This window comes from Wolffia australiana, chromosome 10 (assembly GCF_029677425.1).
Source record: "Wolffia australiana isolate 7733 chromosome 10, ASM2967742v1".
NCBI lineage: Eukaryota > Viridiplantae > Streptophyta > Magnoliopsida > Alismatales > Araceae > Wolffia > Wolffia australiana.
Window position 1 is genome coordinate 1,460,058 of NC_135844.1, and position 17,671 is coordinate 1,477,728.

The window sequence follows — 17,671 nt, forward strand, 5'->3', positions numbered from 1 at the left end:
TCAAGTTGACATGTCCTTCATAATGTCTTTGCCAAATTTCCATGGACTACCATCGAAAAATCCTTATACATATATAAAAGAGTTAATAGGAAAGTTTCACCTATACCCTATTCCTAGAGTTTCACATGAGATCTTAAAGATGAAAGTTTTTCCTTAGACATTGAGAGATAGAGCCAAAGATTGGTTTAGAAATTTAGGCCTCAAATTTGAAAAATTGGACGCTATAGAAGATTGTTTTATCAAAAAAAATTAGTTATCGGGAAAAACGATGATGTTCAGGAAAGCTATGCATAGTTTTAAGCAAGGAGATGACTCATTTTGTGAAGCTTGGGAGAGATTTAGAGATTTGATCAGAGAATATCCTCATCCTGGGTATGATTAGTGACAAGTAATGAACACATCTTATCAAGAGTTGAACGAAAGCTCGAGGAAGAGAGTTGATGCGATTTGTGGAGGATCATTAATGGACAAATTTGATGACCAAGTAGATGAGTTATTTGACAAGTTGGCGGAGAATGATAACCACAGATTAAGTTTGAGTCAGAATGGGAGAATCTTAGAGCCTAAAAGGGGAGTCCTGAATGAAAATTGCTATGAATCTTGCCGTGCCCACCTTTAGCACGCCTCTGCCCTATCGGCCTATCGCCCTTGCATCGATGAAGACAGAGACGACGAACGCCGCCATCGATGAGGTACACCGTTCCCCTTGCTAGTCAGTTATATTATGTCTTTTACTGTATTTTTGACTGCACTACACCGCGCTTTGGTTAGACTTAGGTCAGACTTTATATCTTGAAAACTATGTTATGAGTGATATTGTGGGTATGGGTCGAGCATGTCTGTTATGTGCGAGGGCCTATAGAAATCTTCCGTTCAGCGCTGTAGTAGCCGTCGTTGCTCCGGCAAGGGTTAGAAGGTCACCCTCACTGTCATCGGTCGAGCACCCAAAGCTTGGAACTGGCTGAACCACACGAGTTGGGGCCTGCACCTACGCCCACCGAGGGTTCTTGGCATCACGTAGTTACATTTCCTATTAGGAAATTACCCATTGAGCAACATCACTAACCACGTCCAACATCATCTAGGTATTCGAACATCGTCTAGGTACCTGACCAGATGACGTCACCAACGACGTCTGGCATCAGCTGAGGTTACCTTCCTTGGCTTCATCATATCAGCTCATGGCATTTTTGATGATCCTACCAAGATCGAGCCCAAACCCAAGGACGTTCATGACGTACAAAGTTTCGTGGGCTTGACAACTTTCTATCGGAGGTTTGTTCTTGGGTTTAGTGGCGTTACCGGCCTGCCCTATCACTGATTTTATCAAACTCAATAAATTATTTATAGACAAAAACGGACGACAAGGCCTTCGAATAGATCAAATACTGCATGACCAACGCACCTGTTCTACAACTCCCCGACTTTAACAATGCGTTTGAAGTCGCTTGCGATGCTTCAGGCCTAGATATTGGTGGCAACCTTAACCAGGACGGCCATCTGGTCAAATACTTCAACGAAAATCTGAACCATACAATGTGTCGATACAATAACTACGATCACAAATTTATGCCCTAGTCTAGTTACTTTGACACTAACGACATTATTTTATTTTCAAGGAGTTTTAATGGAGGGCCACCCCGTTATGCATGCCCCAGCTCGTCATCAGCCACGTCACGGAGCCCGAGTCAATGTGAAGATCCTGAGCTTCCACTACTACACTTAAATCGCATCCACGTCGTGTTGTTTTATCTGTTGTTAGTGTGGTTTTATGGTTTTTACGTATGTCTTTCACGGTTTTACGGAGTCCCTCTTTACATCGCTTGTTTTAATCCTACCCCCCGTGGACTGTAAGGAGGCCCCCTACTGCATATGTACGGGCCTCCCCCATGAGCATCTTGTATTTTATGCCTTTTGTTCACACTTTTGAGGGGGGGGAAGCCATACATGGCTTCTTCCCTTACGAAGTACCTTCAGGTGGGGAAATCCACTAAGCCTCTTTTCCCCTTAAAAGAGCCCATTAGGCCACTCCTAACCCCCCCCCCCCTCTTCATTCACCATAAAGGGAAGAGGGAGGGCCACGATCTTGTTTCGACTTGTTTTGAGAAAAAAAGAGAAAAAAATAAAATAGAAGTTTGTTTTTTCATTTTGTTTTCCATCCACTAAGGTTCTGATGCAGTCCCTCCCACTTCCACTTTCAAAGAAGAGAAAGAAGAAGGCTCCCGACCTGGTACTTGCAAAGTGAGGTTTTCCTGCACGGATACTGGACTTCCCTCTTTGGGTTCAACCGATCGAGTAGCCTCCCACTTGTCAAAGAGTCTCAAGTGCACGACGAGAATCCAATTGGCCCTCACATCGGGGTTACACCATCAACGGGCATCTCTTCCCTAGAGAAGCTACTCGATCGGAGATTACCAAATTCCTTTTTGTTTGTTCTAGGATGGAACTACCCACTCTGGTCTTTGTAGGGTTGGTTCGGTAGGCCATGCACTCTCTGGGTTATTGGGCACCTCCATGACGCTGACGCAGGTTGGATTGTTGAATTGTGGCATAAATGTTGTTGCCACTGAGGTTATCAAACAAGGTTGTACCTACCGGATGCTCCTGCAAACCAGTTTATTCCCGCATCTCTGCACCTCTTCAATCAGTCCTTCCTATCAGGATTCAGTTCACTCTTTCCTTCGCCTGAGCATTAGCACTTCCCACCGAATATTGCTTGTTGGTTTTCTTCAATTGGAGCTCCCAGACCTTCGCTCTGGCCACAAGTCCTTGTGAACTTTCTTGTGGTGTGAACGCGGAGCTATAGCACTCTGAAGTACTCTCGATGTCTTTCATTCCCTTCTACAATTAAGGAGGGTCCGTGATCGCCGCTAAAGGCCAAGAAGAATACGTCACGTTGCTCCATTATGATGGGGCCAGTTGACGTGATCATCATAAGCCTCTTGGGTTATCTCCTTCGACAGTATTCTCGGCATTGATACAGCACATTTTCACCACCTCCTTGGGCTGGCTCGACCATTCCGGTCCAAATTCAACGGTCTCCCTGGACGATAATCATCTCGATTCTTCCTCAATTGTTGTGTTTGACTACTCGCGAATGGGGTAATTGTCCTCCCCTCAAGTTACATCCTTCTTTCTTGCCACTCCCCTTATCTTTTGCAGTCTTTTTACTTCTTCTAGTGCTGGTCATCTTGTGCTTCTTTGGCTCAAGAGACTCTGAGACGTCGACATAGATTAGCCACCATCTTGTGTTAGGATACTTCTTTCACGATGTCAGCTTGGCTTGTTCGCGACAATGGCACGGACGTGATCGGACCCTGACCCATCCTCACTCTATCGGCCTTTAAGCTGACACACGGGTTGTTGGGGGCTTGAACAGGATGCGAGATTTCTCTATGCCATCATCTGAGGTACACCCCAGATCTTACGGTCCATAACATATTTCTCGTTGACTTTTATAATACTTGCACATCATGTCATTGCATCTCCTCGTGATCGATCCCCTGTGGTGTAACACAACACCCTTGACGTGGCTGGCGTGTTACATCAAATTTGTGCTCTACTCGGACCATAGTGCCCTTCGGCACTTGCATGACCAGAAGAAGGTCAGCGATCAGCACACGCGCTAGACCACTTATTTGCAGGACTACACATTTGTTATCCGGTATAAGAAAGGGAAGGACAGTGTCATTGTCGATGTTCTCAGCTGGAGACCAGTCATCCTCAATATGATGAAGACTTAGTTTTGGGATTTGATCAAATCCCACACGACTACTCCAATTGTTCAGACTTCGCCAAGACTATTAGTGTCGTTGGTGATGGTCTGAAGTCCAAACACCGGGATTATTATATATCCAATAGCTACCTCTTCTATGGAAAGAAGTTATGCATACCTCACACATCGCTATGAGATTTTCTTATTTGGGAGACCCACGCGAGTGGTCTGAGTAGGCACATCGGTGTCAACAAGTCCATCCAATTGTTAGAAATCAGTTCTACTTGCTGTGACTAAAGAGGGACGTCAGGAAACTTGTCTCGCGTTGCTTGACTTGTTCGAAGGCAAAGATGATGAAGCAGAACACAGGGCTCTATACGCCTTTACCTGTAGTCTTAGTCCCAGTTGTGCCCTCCCGCAACCATCCTAACGTTGCTAGCGGCCACGACCGTTGCACCTGTGGCCTCTGCCATCTGCGTACTCCAATAGACCATGGTTCCCACCGCCTTTGGATCGGACTCACTATTGCCCTAGGTTGTCTGTCGATGGTCTGAAAACACAATGTCGTCGCCCATGCTGCATCTTCCAAGACTACTGTTTTGCCAACACAGCTCTTACCGCGCACGTGATTGGACTAACCAGCCCGTTGTTGCACAGGTTACTCCCGATGGTCCCCAGAATGCCTTGCCCATTGTCTAGTAACTTGCCCACAGGTCACATCCTCCCTCATATCTTTATATTAGTATTGTTACCTCCTATGATACAGTCTACGTCGCTCCTCTGTTGGGGCCTACCGTCGTAGGGTCAGCTACCATTATGAGAGTTTTTTCAAATATCATGAATAGCCTTCAAATCCGTGTTAGAACTTTATTTTTTATGTTGGATTTGGATCGATCTCATTGAAATTTGTGATGCTCACCTACATTGATTTCCCTCCACCCCGTCGGCCTTCGAGCTGATCATCCGGGTCACTGGGAGCTTGTCCTTTGCCAAGGCTTGTGTGAACTATTTGAACTACCATCCCTGGTCACTAGGTTTTCCGTCGTACTTCTCGTTGATTTTTCAAATGAATGCACCATTTATTTGCATGTGCATCGTGCATTATCGCCCTCCCCTTGTGGCGTAACACGAGCTGTCTATCCTAGCACATCAGGTTACATCACTTCAATGAAATGCGGATGATCCTATCTCCCACACTCAATCTTCTTTGTAGACTTCTTGATGTAACCGAACTAAGAACTCACCGGTCATAGTCTAAATACAACTTTTTGTCTAGAAGACATATTTGGGATCTGAGGTAACTGGTCACTTGCACAATTATTAAGTGAAATAATGTAGTTACAAGTTCTTGATTTGTTGAAAGAAGATATCAGAAAAGTTTTAGAGCCACCAAAAAAAATTTATGATTGTAGAAGATGATTGCCCAGATTAGAGATGAAGAAACTAGAAGAAAAAGGGTTTAGGACAACTAGACAAATGGATGCATACAACCAAAGGAGATAGGGTGGATGACAGGGATACGGGTGCAGGAAATGGTTGAGGGTAGGAGGGATAAAACAGAACACAAATCCACACAATCGATTTTGAAAACTTAAATCTGACGAAATAATGGTGGTGCAACCCCTTTCCTTGTCGAGGGCGGGAGTACTATCTCCAACGACCGCGACGATGCTTATGCAGCAAATCCAATACTTCAAATTTGTGTTCGCGAGAAAACTCACGAGAAACCTTATCCACTAATCATTGAGAATTTCAAGGAATTCAAAGCAAATCTGACAGCGGTGGAAGAATCCTCAAGGAATACTGGACGGAGAACACACGACACCAAAGGGTTCAGGCGTACCTCAGCACCAGAGTGCATGAAGAGGCTACGGGAAATTCTGGTTGTACTAGGGCTCAGCGTTCCATGCATTGCGTGGCCCACTAGACGAAATGACTGGACGTTCTGAGCGTTGTTCGGGCCTAGCAAGGACGTGGGGCAAGTGGCGAACGCAGATGGTCGGTGTGCGCTGGTGTAGGTGGTTTGGTGTGCGCAAGCACCGGCATGCGCTGACGTGCACGGTGTTGGTGGGCGCTGGCGTGCGCTAGCGTGGGCTGGAGATGGCATGTGTAGGGCCTGCGGACGCTGGCGTGCGCTGGCGTCGGCGGGCGCTGGCGTGCGCGGCACCTACGGGCGCTGGTGTGCGCTGGCCTCGGCAGGTGCTAGTGTGCGCTGGCGCTGGTAGGTGAAGGCAGGCGCTGGAGCCAGTGGGAGATCGAGGTCAGATCTCTGACCGGTGGGGTAAGGAGAAAGAGAGAGAGAGGGAAGATGAGAAAGAAGGAAAGGGAGAGAAGGGCGAGTGGAAGAGACGGTGGTGGAGGCAATGATGGCGGTGGTGGTGGTGGTGGCGTTTATGTCCACGAACCGGAGAAGGAGTTGTGAAGTTGGGGCAAGTAATCCAAGAAGAGAAAACAACTCAATTTCTGAAATAAACTTGCCTAACTGTTTCTTGGGACATTGGCCTACACTTATAGGCCTTGGAGGAAAGAGAAAATACAGTTAATAAAACTTAAACTAAAGACGAGCGACGTGGTTTCATGTCACGTCAGGGGGCAGTTCTTGATCTGTCTTTGGCGATGTGTTAGGATGTGTGAAGGGGCGTGCGTGGGTGTAGACGTGCCTGATGCTAGCATGTTGACTTGGTCCGGTGACGATGGCGGCATTTCCTTAGTAGTGGTGTTGACTTCAGATGACGGTGGTGGCGCGCTCAGTGTCGATGCGTTGACGTCGTCACCACCAATTCCCTCGGGGTGAGAAGAAATTGACTTCGTCAAGTTAGGGTCAAAACACTCCAGCGGAATCACCAAGTCGGGGCGTAGCCAAGTCAGTTCCTCCTCTGTGATCCATGTGTCGACTGTTGACGATTTGCCCTGCTATTAAACAAGAAACTTCCGCACCGTTCCCCCTTTTGTGATGGTGATTACTTCGTCCAGTACAGCATTGAGTGATGGAGGACCATCCAGCAGATGGCGGCTCAGCCACGACGACGCCACCCGAGGATGCCACGATGACGCGCCACCAGCCACGCCGAGGCGCTCGAGTCGACGTCCGTCATCCGGGGTTTAAGTACTCTGGGTAAGCAAGGCTTTACCATTTTATTATTTTCATCATCATGTTGTATTTCTTTCCGAATTATGGATTGGGCCATTATCGTAGGGCCCGTCCTCGTCTTTGATTTTATATTTTAGAATTGTATTTGAATTTGTAAGGAGAGACCGAACCACGTTTCACGACGGTTCGATCTCTCCCCACGTTCTCTTTGCACCCCTCCTCCCTATATAAGGGGAGGGCATGCCCAAGGAACATTTGGAAGTTTTTGAATTGAAATTGTTTCAAGAATCTTCCCCTTATCGTAGTCATAGCGTAGGGGGTTTGGCTAGCCCCATCTCTTCGTCGAGACCACTCCGAAGAGTAGAGCCCACGTCCTGTCCGACGAGATCACTCCGGGCATGACGTGTTCAACCATACCGTCGAGATCACTCCGGAACGTTTTAGATATTCAAGAAGCTGTTGCCTCCAAGAGACGAAGAAGGCACCCGTCGAGACCACTCTGGACGCCATCGGAATCTTGCGACGACCACGGCCGAGCGCTGCATCGGGAAACCTGTCTCCGCCGTGGAGACCCGCCCGCGAACCATCAAGAATCCACCCCGCCAAGGTTCTTGACTCTCTTCCTCATTTTCACCTTCTCATCCCTCCATCCGACCACCTTCTACCAGGTTTCTTGGCTCCCGTACCTCGTCCCCGCCCTCCTTCCCTCGTTCTTGAACCCCTCGCCCTGTTCCCTGCCTTCTTGATCTCCACCATCACCGCCCAACCATCTTCTTGATTCCTCCCTTCACCGCATAACCCCATTCTTGATCCACCCACACCAATTCTTGATCGCCTGCGCCACCCTTCTCCCTCGCCTCTGCCTTCGCCACCTTCTTGCCCCTTAACCCACCATTTCTTGATTTTCCCCACCTACACCACGTCCACGACCACTGATGAGCTCAACTTTAGGGTGTTTTTTACTGGTTATTTATCAGTTGAATTCGTGTGAAGATTGAGCTTATGCAACAAAATTTATAACCTCACAGCCTTTGGCAAGCAAGGGTCGATCCACAGGAAGCAAAGAAAACAGCGGAAAATTCTTTTCTATTAAATCAGTCTATTCAGTTCTCTAATTCCAAGTGTTAATCTCTGTAGAAATTTTCTTCAGAATAAGTTGCAGAGAATTCCTTAAAAGTATGGATTCAGCTAATTCTTCAGTCAAATTATCTTCAGTTAAGTTTTACGGAGATATCTTGGCAAACTCAATTGAGCAGAACCGTCAGTGAGAAATTTTCTTTACTCACGGTTAAACATGCCCTGTGAGGCAATTGAGCAAACACCACTGCGGTGTTTGTGCATGACTTACGCTTGTGGTGAGCCTGCTCGCGGCGCTGCTGCTGCGGGTGAACCTGCACGTGGCGCTGCTGCGGCTGCGCTGCTGCTTGTGCGGGGCGAGCCTGCGGCGCGGCGCTGTTGCACACGGGTGAGCCTGCGCGCGGCGTTGCTGCGCGCGGGTGAGCCTGCACGCGGCGCTGCGGCGCGCGGCGAGCCTGCTCGCGGTGCTGATTTGCGCGGGCAAGCTTGCTCGCTGCTTGGATTGCTGGCAACCTAGGCTGAGGCCTGGGTTGCTAGCAGTTTAGTTCTGCAGGGATGGATTTCACGATCTGATGCGAGAACAATGGAATTTTTGCTAGAATAGAATGGGAAACGATTCAATCAACTATGAAATTCGAAATCATGCGTAACCAAAGGAACAACAGAAATTGGAAATGCTGAAGACACAGCATGTGATCTTCAACCCAACTCTGATTGTCTTAGAAGGGAGAAGAAGATTGTACCAAAACCGAAACGCTCACGCCTCCTTGTGTCACTCCTTCCGGGCAAGGCGACGATCGTCGTGCTCCAGCTACTCCTCGGCTTGCTTCTCTCCCAGCTCCAATGCTCATCAGCCTTGGAGGGTCTGCAGAAATCCTTTCTCTCCAAGCCCTAGCTTCCTTGAGAGAAATTCTGGACAACCTAAAATCAACTCTCAAGAGGGTATTTAGAGGTTTCTCTTAAGTCATGCCCAGGGGCATTTTTGTAATTTTTGCGTCTTTTAATTTTCGCCCGCTCCTCTTGATCCTCGTCTCTTTCCTTGATCTTCTTAACCTGTCTCTGAATGTTTACTAACCATAAAGTGTTAAATATATTCCACTTGATTCAAAGGATCAAGTGGGGTTAGTAATTTCATAAAATGATGCATATGCATGATATTAGCATGAATTAACATTATAATTTTGATGAATGAAAGCTAAAAAGTTTAATTATTTGATGACATATTTGAGAGTCATCAAACACCCCCCAACTTAGATCATTACTAGTCCCTTAGTAATGAAATGCAGGTGAGAATAAAACATGATCTCAAGTTGACCCTCGACTTCCGATAGCTTTGATTCATGCTCTTTTCAAGGAGTATTTTCAGCAATTGAACTTGACCAGCATAGGAGAAATTTAGGATCTATCTCAGCCTTCTACCTCAACTATGTGCACTTGATCTACGGAGTACATATAGTAAGTACATAGTATATGGAGTAAGGTCGAGTTAACACCCCAAGCGCACTACTGAACAAGGCGTGGAGAGCGGTGCTAATGGTAGCTCAATACTATGGCTATAGTAGCATCGGCTCAAACACATGGGAGACAGCTTTTCCACCTTTATTTTCTTTGGCATTTGCTGCTTGTTGGTCATTTTTGATGACAATCAACTCTAGTAACTATGATGCAAGCTTTTGCTTGTTTTTGCGCAATGCAGCTTTCACTTTATAATTTGGTGGCGCTTATCCACTACCCATGTGCCGTCCTTAGTAGACCGGCAGCTTATTCCCCCGACAAAGTTTTGTATCCTTCTTGGTTTAGGGAGCTTCACTCACATCATAATAATATTGCCAATGAGCTAGCACTAACCCTACTCTCCACTAAAGCTAAAAATTTAGTGCACGTAAGTGCTAACTCAACCCGAAGTCGGTGGTGAGGTGAGAGAAACATAATGGTAAGAGATGTGGATGAAATAGTACGTATCATAGTGCACCTAGCTAGGCTTACTTCACCTAGGATTTCCTAGCTGGCCACTCTTGCACCTCTACCCTTTTGAAAAGAATCGAATTATCATGCATATCATTGGACAAGCATCTCCTAGGATCATCAAATATCCATGGTTTGTGAATGCAAAACGAAAAATTTTAATGGATGATGCATGCAACTGTACTCCCCTCCCCCCAATAAAAAGGCATGTTCCTACATGACAAATCATAATTATGAGAAAGGAGAAAGAGAGATCAAACCATGGAAGGAAAGGCGGCGATCAGCATTCGTGTTGTCCAGTGACGGTGTACCTAGCTTGGATAGGAGTAGCTGCACACGAAGACAGAAACAAAAATGAAGAAAACAAAAACAAAACACAGCAAAATAACAAAACAGAGAAAATAGGAAATGGAAGCAAAAACTAGTCAGATCATGAGCTCTCGTCGGTGGCTTTTCTAAAGTAATATTCATGGGGCTATTAAGATCTTCTTCTTCTAAGTAGGGTTTGAGCCGTTGCCCATTCACAGTGAATTGTCTTTGAGATGTAGGATCCAAAATGGTAACCGCTCCATTCTCAAAAACCTGCTGAACAAGGAAGGGGCCATCCCATCGGGTTTTGAATTTTCCTGGAAAGAGTTTTAATCTAAAGTTGTAAAGCCATAGTTTTTGATTCTCTACAAAAATTCGACTCTTCAAGCTCTTATCATGAAACATCTTCATCTTGGCTTTATAAATCTTCAAATTCTCATAAGCCTCATTTCTTAACTCTTCCAACTCATTCAATTGAAGAAGTCTATGCTTGCCGGCTCTATCCAAATCTAGGTTGAGTTTCCTAATAGCCCACAGGGCCTTGTGTTCTAACTCAAGTGGTAGGTGACAAGCCTTCCCAAAGATAAGTCGAAAGGGAGACATGCCGAGAGGAGTTTTGTAAGCGGTCCTATAGGCCCATAATGCCTCGTCTAGCTTCCTAGACCAATCTTTCCCATCCGGACCCACTATTTTCCTCAAAATTTTCTTAACCTCCCGATTGCACAATTCAACTTGGCCATTGGCTTGAGGGTGATAAGGAGTAGTGACTCGATGATGGACACCAAACTTCTTGAGGAGGTTCCTAAAGTTGTAGTTTGTAAAGTGGGAACCTCCATCACTAATGATAGCTCGTGGGCATCCATATCTATAAAAGATGTTTTTCTCAATAAAATTAGTCACTACCTTACTGTCATTGGTTTTGGAGGGAATGGCTTCTACCCATTTGGAGACATAATCGACAGCCATCAAAATATATTCATAACCATTAGAACTAGGGAAGGGTCCCATAAAATCGATTCCCCATAAATCAAATATTTTTACTTCTAGGATGGGTTGTAGGGGCATTCTATCTTTCCTATTTATGTTGTGGATGCTTGGCATGCTAAACAAGTATTATAAAATTTCTGGGCGTCACGAAATAGTGTAGGCCAAAAGAAACTCGCTTCAACAACTACATGAGCTGTTACCTTGGCCGAGTAGTGTCCCCCTCCGGGTTTGGAATGACAGAATTCCAAAATGCTTCTTTGCTCACTCTCGGGGACACACCGCCTCAAAATTTGATCTTGGCCTTAATGGAATAGCTCCGGATCTTCCCAAAAGTAAAATCGTGCATCCTTAAGCAGCTTCTTCCTCTCATGAGACGTCCATCTTGTGGGAATTTTTCCTAAAACCAAAAAATTGACAATGTGCGCGTACTAAGGAAGCGATGTTCCTTGTGCGGTTAGGACATATTCATCAGGAAATGCATCATTTATAATCTCAGGTTGGGTGCTCATGATTCGAGAGAGATGATCTGCTACTACATTTTCACACCCTTTCTTATCTTTGATCTCTAAATCCAATTCCTGCAATAAAAGCACCCATCTAATCAACCTAGGTTTGGCCTCCTTCTTCGTTAACAAGTATCTAATAGCTGCATGGTCAGAAAAAACAGTAATTTTACTACCTAACAAGTAAGATCTAAACTTTTCTAAAGCAAAAATAATGGCTAGCAGTTCCTTCTCGGTAGTAGTATAATTTAGCTGCGCGTCCACTAAGGTTCTGCTGGCGTAGTAGATAACCACGGGTTTCTTGTCGATTCGCTGACCTAACACTGCACCTACTGCAAAATCAGAAGCATCACAGATTAGTTCAAAAAGGAAGGGTCCAATCGGGCCCTTGCAAGATAGGCGCATTAACTAAGGCTTCCTTCAATTTATAAAATGCATCTTTAGCTTCTAGTGTTAGTTCAAACTCATTGTTCTTAGACGATAAAAGATTTGTAAGAGGTTTGGAAATTTTAGCAAAGTCAAGAATGAAACGTCTAGAGAAACCCACGTGGCCGAGGAAACCCCTAAGGGTTTTTAGGTTGGTTGGAGGTGGAAGGCCCTGGATGATTTCGATCTTGGCCTTGTCCACTTCCAATCCACGGTTGATGACCATGTGTCCCAGCACTACTCCCTCCTGCACCATGAAATGGGATTTTTCCCAGCTTAAGACAAGGTTGGACTCAATGCACCTCTTCAATACTTTGGTGAGGCTAAGGAGGCAGTTTTCAAAGGTAGATCCAAAAACTGAAAAATCATCCATAAAGATTTCTAGACATTCTCCTACTAAATCAGAAAAGAGGGCATTCATACATCGCTAAAATGTGGCGGGGGCATTGCATAGCCCGAAGAGCATACGCCTAAAGGCATATGTCCCTACGGGACTCGTAAATGTTGTTTTCTCTTGATCATCAGGATGGATGTTCACTTGGTTGTATCCTGAATAACCATCAAGAAAACAAAAATGTTGCTGCCCTGGCAGTTTTTCTAGAATTTGATCCATAAAGGGTAGAGGGTAATGGTCCTTCTTGGTCGCCTTGTTTAGCTTCCTATAATCTATACATACTCTCCATCCAGTGGTCAATCTCTTCTACACCTCTTCCCCTTTTTCATTCACTTCTACTGTAATTCCAGATTTCTTTGGTACCATGTGTACGGGACTCACCCATCTACTGTCGGATATAGCATAAATTATTCCTACATTCAACCACTTTATAATTTCTTTCTCAAGAACTTCTCTCATGTAAGGGTTGAGTCTCCTTTGATGCTCTCTACAAGGTCTTGCTTCCTCTTCTAAAAATATCCTATGTTCACAGATCGAAGATGGAATTCCCCTAATATCATCAAATGTCCAACCTATGGCATTTTTATGCTCCCTAAGTACATCGAGCAAGTCACTTTCTTGTTTAGGAGTGAGTGATGAGGAAATGATTACCGGTAAGATTTTCTTCTCATCTAGATATGCATATTTGAGGGATGAGGGTAAGGGTTTCAATTCTGGTCCTACCTCTACCGAAGGGGAGTCTATGATTTCTTCCTCTAGCTCTCTGCCCTCTACTTGTGACAAGTATTCCTTAATCACATCTTCTCCGTCACCCCCTGCACACAATTTTAACTCCTCATTGCTTCCTAAGGGACATTTCATCATTTTTGATATATCAAGTTGAACTCTCTCCTTTCCAATTTTAAACTCCACCGTCCCCTTTTCCCAATCCATTATCGTTTTTGCCGTAACTAGAAATGGTCTTCCTAAGATAATAGGAGCTAAGCTAATGTTTCCCGATATTTTCACATCAGTCACTATAAAATCTACGGGTATTTCACAATTCTCTACAGTGATCATGACATCGGTTAACCTTCCCTCGGGTTGCCTAACAGTTCCATCAGCTAGGAGTAAATCCATATGTATTTCCTCTAATTCTCCAAACCCACACTCCTTATATAATGCCGTTGGGATGATGCTTATGCTTGCTCTCGTATCTAATAAAACTTTAGAGAATGTGTTTCCTCCAATGTCACCTGTGATAAAAGGGGCTCTTGGGTCTCTCATTTTGATAGGGATGGCATTAAGGATGCTAGAGGCATTTTTAGATAATTTAACTACTTCCCTAGGCTTCCTAATGGTGCAAGAATCCTTAAGGTATTTCTTTAGGGAGGGTGCACACCTAAGCATGTCCTCTACAGTAACAGTCATGGTGGCTCTTTTAAAGTTCTCAAGTAATCTATTTTCATAATCAAGAGTCGGTTTTTTCCTATTTAAAGCTGAAGGGTAAGGAACATGTTGCCCACTTGTAGAAGGTAGAGGTTCCTCCACGTAGGGAGAATCCTCTCCTTCTTCCTCTCTTGATTCATTCCCCTTCTTAGAATTCTCTATAGAATTATGATAAGGATCCTGAAGTTCCTTTCCATTTCTCAATTTTGAGATTGCTAGAACTTCAGGATCTTCTCCATTCGTTCATCATGAATGGAGTGTTGTACATGATGTAGGTTGCATGGATTTATTACCGGTTTCGTGGGAAGTTTATATGATGTGCAATGGGGTTCTAGAGTTATACCTTGGTGTTCAGGTGGTGCAGGTCTGAAGCTCTCCAATAGCTTCCTCATCTGTTCTTGGGACTCCAACATCTGATTCGTTTGGAACTCCATCATGACTTGCATGTGCATCTCCATCTCCGCTCTCAACTTCTGATTTTGCTTCTCGATCATATCTGAAATAACCGGGGTTAGTGTAGAGAAATCAGGTTGAGTTTGAGAGGGAGCCTGATACTGCTGTTGGTGTCTTGATTGAAACTGCTGCTTCTGCTGAAATTGGTGTTGAAAAGGAGCTTTGTTCCCTTGGGTGAAGCTCTCTCCGTTTTGGAAATTTGGCCTCTTTTGAATTGCCCACGGTTGTTGTGGCTGGTTGAAGGCCTTCACCTCTTCTTCCATGGCTTGGCAGGCCCCATCTTCATGTTTCCTACTGAAGCAGAGAGAGCAGATCTTAGCTTTAATGATAGGAGAGTTGCCTAAAAAGACATTCTTCAAGGTGGAGGTGAGCTCCTCCAATTTCTGGTTAGTCTCCCTTAGGCCCGCTTGTAGTTCTCCCTCCTTGGCGTTAACCTGCAGAACTCCTGCTCTTTTTGGCTGCAGGTTTCTCCCATTCTGATTGGCTCCAATCTCCTGCAAGTCAGTTTCTGCAACTCTCTCCAAAATATCGAAAACCTCATCCTCGTATGCGGTGTAAAACGTTCCACCCGTAGCGAGATTTACTTTGTTTTTCATAAAATCAGAGAGAGATTCATAAAATATTTGGGCTAGTTGACATTGCTCAATACCATGGTGAGGACATTTCCTTAACAAATCATTGAATCTCTCCCATGACTCACTAAAGGCTTCTCCGTCATGAGGGTGGAAATTGTGAATTTCTCTTCTATAAAAATTCGTTTTGGAGAGAGGGTAAAATATCTGCAGAAATTTTCCTTGCATCGCTTCCCAAGAATTAAAAGTGATTCCTAGATTACGATACCATGCAAACGCTTTATCTTTAAGAGTTAGAGGAAAATATTTCATTTTTAACACCTCCGTAGATATTCCAAGAACATTTTGAGAAGAGCATCTAATATGAAAATCATCAAGGAATTCTAACGGATTCTGTGTAGGTAATCCGTTAAATTCAGGTAGAGAATTGATCAATGCATTATCGTATCAAAACAAGATACCTTCACCGATGTTCAGATTTACATCGGTTTGTCGTATGCTTCCGGATGGTGTAGACCTATCCAACATAGTTCTTCTCCTCTCATTCTGCTGATGTATCTCTTCAGCCATATTTCTCTGCTGAATTTCTGGTTCTGTGACTGTAGAATCCGGGGTGGCGTCTCTACTAATTTTTTCTGCAGACTTCTCACCAGCTCCTGAGCGTGTTACTACCATAAATCTTCAGCAAAATGTTAGCAGACGATGAGCTGAAGATTTTAAAGTCCTTCAGCTTAAGAGGATAATAAAGAATGACTGTAGATTCAGAAAAACAAAAATTCCTATTGTAATACCATGCTCCCCGGCAACGGCGCCAGTTGATGAGCTCAATTTTAGGGTGTTTTTTACTAGTTATTTATCAGTTGAATTCGTGTGAGGATTGAGCTTATGCAACGAAATTTATAACCTCACAGCCTTTGGCAAGCAAGGATCGATCCACAAGAAGCAAAGAAAACAGCGGAAAATTCTTTTCTATTAAATCAGTCTATTCAGTTCTCTGATTCCAAGTGTTAATCTCTGTAGAAATTTTCTTCAGAATAAGTTGTAGAGAATTCCTTAAAAGTATGGATTCAGCTAATTCTTCAGTCAAATTATCTTCAGTTAAGTTTTACGGAGATATCTTGGCAAACTCAATTGAGCAGAACCGTCAACAGAGAAATTTTCTTTGTTGACGGTTCGCTATACCTGTGAGGTATTGAGCAAACACCCTGTGGGTGTTTGTGCACTGTGAATGCCTGCGCCGCGGTGAGCCTGCTCGCGGCGCTGCTGCGGGTGAACTCTGCACTGGCGCTGCTGCTGCGCTGGCGACCTGCGCTGCGGCGGCGCTGCTGCGAGGCGAGAGCTTGTGCACGGGCGAGCGTGCGCGCGCCGCTGCTGCGCGCGGGCGAGCCTACGCGCGGCGCTGCGGCGCGCGGCGAGCCTGCTCGCGGTGCTGATTTGCGCGGGCGAGCTTGCTTACTAACCATAAAATGTTAAATATATTCCACTTGATTAGAAAGGATCAAGTGGGGTTAGTAATTTCATAAAATGATGCATATGCATGATATTAGCATGAAATAACATTATAATTTTGATGGATGAAAGCTAAAAAGTTTAACTATTTGATGACATATTTGAGAGTCATCAACCACCCCCGACCCCGTCGCAATCCACAACGCCGCGCTCGCCGCTCCCCGTCGCAGCTCCGCTCTGCCTGTTGCCCGCGCTGCACCGCGCCACGATCCCGCACGCGGCCCCGCCTGGCCTCGCGACCACGACCTCCCCCCCTGCGCCGCGGAGCCGCCGTCCCCGGCCCTGTCCGTGCTGTGGCCTCAGAGCACGCCGCGGACCCGCCCGTGACGCGGGCTCGTGCCGCCCCACGGTTTGGCCGTGCGCCCCAGCCTCATTCCGCGCCGCGGTCTCATCCCGCGCCGCGGACTCGTCCCGCGCCACCTCGCTGATACTGCCCGTGGATCCGCTCTGTGCCGCCAACCTGTTCCGCCAAGCTGATTCGCCCCGCATCGCGGACCCTCCCTGCATTGTGCCGTGACTCAGCGCGACCCAACAAGTCCAATCCAGTCCTCCCGACCCGCCAACGTCTCGCCCATCTTGACACGCCGTGGACTAAGTGCCGTAAAGTGTCTCCTCTCCATCCTAATCTAGTATTATTATCATCTACAGTGTTGTCTCCCGCTATCGCGTCCTCTGCCACGACTTGTCGAGCATCGCCAGAATAGGACGAGCCACCATTGACGAGAATAGGAACTTTCTTGGGGTAAAAGGACTGTCTTCTGGCCACTTAAATTCTGGACTAGACAGGGTCGTCAGACGCCCCTCGCGTCGTAGACGTCTAGTTATCCCGAAGGTCATTGGGAGTTTGATCCACGGATCACTCACCCTTGGTGTCCGTCATAGTACTCGTTCTTATTCCCCTGATTCTTAACTGTTTGTTCATTTACATATCATTTCTTACTCTGATTCATGCCACATCATCATTTTATTATGTGACGTGAAACGCGCCGCTCGATCCCGGCCGTCGGCGTTTCGCATCATATTGGTATCAGAGTCGGTCGTGTTAGCTCTTGCTTAACACGGTCGGTTGGAAATTTTTACGTTTTGATATACTGCGCATCATATTTTGGAAAAATTCATTCGCATATTATACGTCATAACATTACATCCATCACGTGCATTCCCCTAGATCATCTTTAAGACGTGAATGGTTGACCATAGAATGGTTCGTACGCGAGCCCAGTGTCGGGACACCGACTACAT

At 45.5% G+C, this 17,671-nt stretch overlaps 2 non-coding genes across 2 annotated transcripts; one reads left to right on the forward strand and one right to left on the reverse strand.

The window, feature by feature from the left end:
- Positions 1-271: 271 nt before the first annotated feature.
- LOC144709011 (small nucleolar RNA R71) lies at positions 272-375 on the reverse strand. The gene has a single exon (XR_013582951.1). It is a non-coding gene; the product is annotated as a small nucleolar RNA R71 (small nucleolar RNA).
- A 14,618-nt stretch (positions 376-14,993) lies between these two features.
- On the forward strand, positions 14,994-15,102 carry LOC144709000 (small nucleolar RNA R71). Its single transcript, XR_013582943.1, has one exon. It is a non-coding gene; the product is annotated as a small nucleolar RNA R71 (small nucleolar RNA).
- Positions 15,103-17,671: the final 2,569 nt, after the last annotated feature.